Here is a 4,779-nt window from a genome sequence, read left to right as displayed (position 1 = left end):
CAGCACCACATAAAAATAAAATAAAGATGTTGTGTCCACTGAAAACTGAAAAATTAATATTAAAAAATTCTCTTTCTTTAAAAAAATAAAAATAAATATACATGACAGTTGAGTGTATTTTGACATATTATATATACATGGAGTATACCATTCTAATTAGGATCCCATCTACATGATGTGGAATTACCCAGGTTGTGTATTCATAATGAACATAGGAAAGGTATGTCCAATTCATTCTACTCTCTTGCCTATTCTCACTCTCTCTCCTTTCCCTTTATTCCTCTTTGTCTAACCCAATGAACTTCTATTCTTTCATCTACCATTTAATGTGTGTTGGCATCCACATATCAGAGAGAATATTCAGCCTTTGGTTTCTTGGGACTGGCTTATTAGCAAGACAGTCTCCAATCCATCCACTTATTGGCAAATGCCATAATTTCATTCTTCTTTTTATGGTTGAGTTTAATTCTATTGTATATATATATCCTACATTTTCTTTATCCATTCTTCTGTTGAAGGGCACCAAGGTTGGTTCCATAGCTTAGGCATTGTAAATTGAGTTGCTATAAACATTGATGTGGCCATGTCACTAAAGTATGCTGATTTTAAGTCCTTTGGGCATATACTGAGGAATGGGATAAGTCGATCAAATGGTGGTTCCATTCCAAATTTTCTGAGGAATCTCCATGCCGTTTTCCATAGTGGTTGCACCAATTTGCAGTCCTACCAGCAATGTATGAGTGAAACTTTTCCCTGATATCCTCATCAACATTTATTGTTGCTTAATTGTAGTCTTGATAATTGCCATTCTGACTGGAGTAAGGTAGAATCTCAGTATAGCTTTAATTTGCACTTCTCTAATTGCTGGTGATGTTTCACATTTATTCATATATTTGTTGTTTTTAATAAAATTTATTTTGTAGAGCAATTTTAGGTTTACACTCAAATGAGTAGAAACTGCAATGTTCCTATAAAACCCATCTATAGATATGCATAATATCCCACACTATCATCATCCATTATGAGAGTGGTATATTTATTTTAGTTGATGAAATTACACTAACACATCCCCCAAAGTTCATAGATTGCATTAGAGTTCACCCTTAGTATAGTACACTTGATGGGTTTCCAAAGATATAAGACAACATGTATCCACCAATGTAGCACCATATAGAGTGATTTCACTCATTGTATTCCACTGTGTACTGCCTATTCCACTGTCCCTGTCTTGTAATTTCTGGGTTTGAAATCAATACATTCACTTATTAATATAAATTTACATTTCATATTTCATGGCTTGATACTCATTTCCTTTTAGAATCAATATTATTTTATTGTGTTGCTGTACCACAGTTTATTTAAGCAATTGTCTACTGAAGAACAATTTGCTTCCAAATATTAACATTTTCAAATAAAGTTTCTATAAATGTGTATAGGATTTTTGTGAGTAGATTTTCAATAGTTTTGCATAAGTTCTAAGGAGCATAATTACTGGTTGCTAACTAAGAATGTTTGGTTTTGAAATAAACTACTAAACTGTTTATGAATATGAGTTTACTTTTTGCATTCACACCAGAATGAATGAGAGTTCTTGTTTGTGGAAAGCCACTCTTGAGCTATTTAGCGTCTTTACTTGGCCTTGAGCCTAGGATATTTTAGTTTGGTATTTCAAGTTATTTTGTGGCTCCTTCCAATAATGGATTACACAATGAACATGACCTCAGTTTTCACTGGGCTAGGAAGGCTGCTCACATAGCTCCAGAATTGAGTGTGACCCATTGGGCCTGGACAGCTCACTTCTACCTTATTTGGCAGAAGAACATTCTATGGAAAAACTTTTGAAGTTTCCCCATATATAATAAATCAAACATGGGCTCTCGCCCTCTCTCTTCCCAGTGTGGAAGTTCAACCACTAAGGTTAAAGAGCCATCCCACCACAACTTTTCAAAATTTCTTTCTGTGTAGTGTGTTTTTTTCCACCTACTTTTGTTAGCTTTATTTTTGCAGCCAGCCCACTTCACACAGAGGACCCCAAATATCATCACCTGTGTGGGAGGTGGGAAAGACTTGTCCACATCTCTACTAGGATGTGTTACTGTCAATGCTCTGGGTATGGGCCATTTTAATATATTTGAAGAGATATCTTACAGTTGTTTTGATTTTGTATTAATTTGCATTTTACTGATGACATACAATGTAGAGCATATTTTCATATGCTTATTTGCCATATTTTGGGGGGGTTACTGGGGGCTGAACCCAGAGGTGCTTATCATCCAGTTACATCTGACATCCTCAGCCCTTTTTATTTTATTTTACTTTTATTTATAAAACTGGGTGTCAATAAGTTGCTTAGGGCCTCACTAAGTTGCTGCAGGTGACTTTGAACTTATAATCCTCCTGCTTCAGCCTCCTGAGCTGCTGGAATTATATTCATACACCACCACTCCACCTGCATATCATCTTTAAAAAAAACATTGTAGTCCTCTTTTATTTTCTTAGTTATATTTTTAACATTTTAATTAATAAACATAAATTATATATTTATATATACATTTATTGTATACAACATGGTTTTTGAGATATGTTAATGCTGAGGAATAGCTAAATAGAGCTAATTGACATATGCATTATTTCACATATCATATTGGGGGTTAAGAACATGTAAAATCAACTTCCTTGGTGATTTTTTTTCCTACTGAAACTTTTTATTGTTTTTATTTTTGTTATTGAGGCTTAAGGAAATTAACTTTGGCCATAATTCATGCAGCTTGGATTTAGTGACACCAACTTATATTTGAGCCAATTAGGAACAAGTTTATTTAGTTGATAAATGCCACTTCACCAATGACTTTTCTCATATAACCTTTAACAAGAACTCATAAGTAGCATTGATTATGCCCCAAGAGATGACAGACAGATGGTAATTCAGAAGGGTACCTCTGAAAAGATTTCTCAGTTTCCTGTTCCATTCTAGTGACATTGTTTTGAAAATCTTGGAGAAAGACTGAAATTCCCCACAAAGTTGAGACTGTATGTGAGTTTTAAAAACATTAACTGGAAAAATCAAGAATCCCAACATGGCACCCAATAGACCTCCACAGATAAGGTCATTGACCAAATAAGCACTGTGTGTCACTGCAGCGGGCAGGTACTCATTAATAGGACATTGGAGACCAAAGAAAAGGACAATGCTGAATCTATTACAGAAAATAATGAGCATCAAACCTCAATAATACTCCAATTCCATGGCATTTCAGTATGCTGAAAGCCTGATAAATGTTTGTGAATTTTTCTTGATGGTTGTGGTGTTGAAGCAATGTATGAACTCTTTCCAATGGAGTGAAAATGGCTTCTGTTCTCCTTACAAGTAGTGCTGACATGCCACATGTTGCAAACTCTAGGGGCACTGACATGCTTTTGGAAAAGGCAACAAAAATCCTTATAAAGCACAAACATAGGTGCCAAGGTGGTTGTTTTCTACATTAATGGTGGAAGGATTCCACAATACAAGTTTCTAAATCCATCCCTCCTCAACTGAAGCACTGCATTATGATTGTGATTCCATAAAGATGCTGCCAAGAAAAGATAATTGTGATGGCTACGTTGTTGAAAACTGCACAGCAGCTGTACAAGTAATGCTTCATTCCACCAACATTTGTAATGTGAGGTGAGACTTCCTGTTTTGAAGATGTAAAGATCAGTGGCCTCTTTTCATAAGCTTCTGAATCTATCATGTTGCTTAAGATCTTTCTTCTTCATGAAAGATTTTATTTTAACCTGTGATACCAGCTGAGCCTAGTGGTGAGAGAGATGATAGCTTTTTCCCAACTTTCCCAAATTCTTCCATTGTTACTGGTTTGTCAGTTTTTTTTTCCTTCTGGAGTCAATTTTGATAACTGGATTTCCAAGGCTGTAGGCGCCTGGCCCCATTCCCTGAGTCCTTCCTTGATAATTTTTAAGAGTAAAATATATTGTTATTAAATATAGCTACCATAATGCACACTTGCTCTCTTGAATTTCTTCCTATTACATAACTGAACTTTTGTATAATTTAACCAAAATATTCCCAACCCTCTCTCTAGCCCTCAGTAACCACTATTCTGTTCTCTACTTCTGTCGGTTTTACTTCTTAGATTCCACATATGAGTGAGGTCAAGTGATATTTGTCTTTTTGTGCTGGCTTATTTCACTAAATATAACATCCTCTATTTTCATCAGTGTTGTTGGTGATGACAGATTTCCTTCATTTCTAAGGCTGAATTCTATACTACTGTGTGGGGGGTGGGGGGGGGACAGAGACAGACTTCTTTATCAATTGAAAGACACTAAGGTAAGACTGACACCATATGTTATCTTTTGTAAATAATGCTGCAATGAGCATGAAAGTACAAATGTCACTTCAGCATACTGATTCATTTCCTTTGGATATATGCTAAGAAGTGGAATTGTGTGATCATGTTAGTTCTATTGTTGAATTTTCTGAGGAATATCCATACTTTTTCCAGAGTATCTGTTCTAATTGTTTGTTCCTTTGAGTTCATACTGAAAATATCATTGCTCATAACATCATGAAGATCTTTTATGATATTTTCTTCTAACATATTTGGAATTTCATTTCTTACATTTATCTCATATTCCATTTATATTAAGTTTGTTAAATAGTGTGAGACAATATCATGTTTCTTTCTTCTATATGTGGGTATCTAGTATTCACAACACTATTTATTGAAGAGGCTGTCCTTTCCCTGTTGTTTGTGCTTGACACCTTTGTTTAACATC

The 4,779-nt window shown here is 34.9% G+C and overlaps 1 pseudogene; it reads right to left on the bottom strand.

Annotated features, from left to right (window-relative positions):
• Nucleotides 1-2,854: 2,854 nt before the first annotated feature.
• On the bottom strand, nucleotides 2,855-3,734 carry LOC101971717 (mitochondrial nicotinamide adenine dinucleotide transporter SLC25A51-like; annotated as a pseudogene).
• Between the last annotated feature and the right edge of the window lie 1,045 nt (nucleotides 3,735-4,779).

The sequence above is a fragment of the Ictidomys tridecemlineatus genome, chromosome X, assembly GCF_052094955.1.
Source record: "Ictidomys tridecemlineatus isolate mIctTri1 chromosome X, mIctTri1.hap1, whole genome shotgun sequence".
Classification (NCBI taxonomy): Eukaryota; Metazoa; Chordata; class Mammalia; order Rodentia; family Sciuridae; genus Ictidomys; species Ictidomys tridecemlineatus.
Note: the sequence above shows the minus strand (reverse complement) of the source record. Positions and strands in the feature narration are given on the sequence as shown.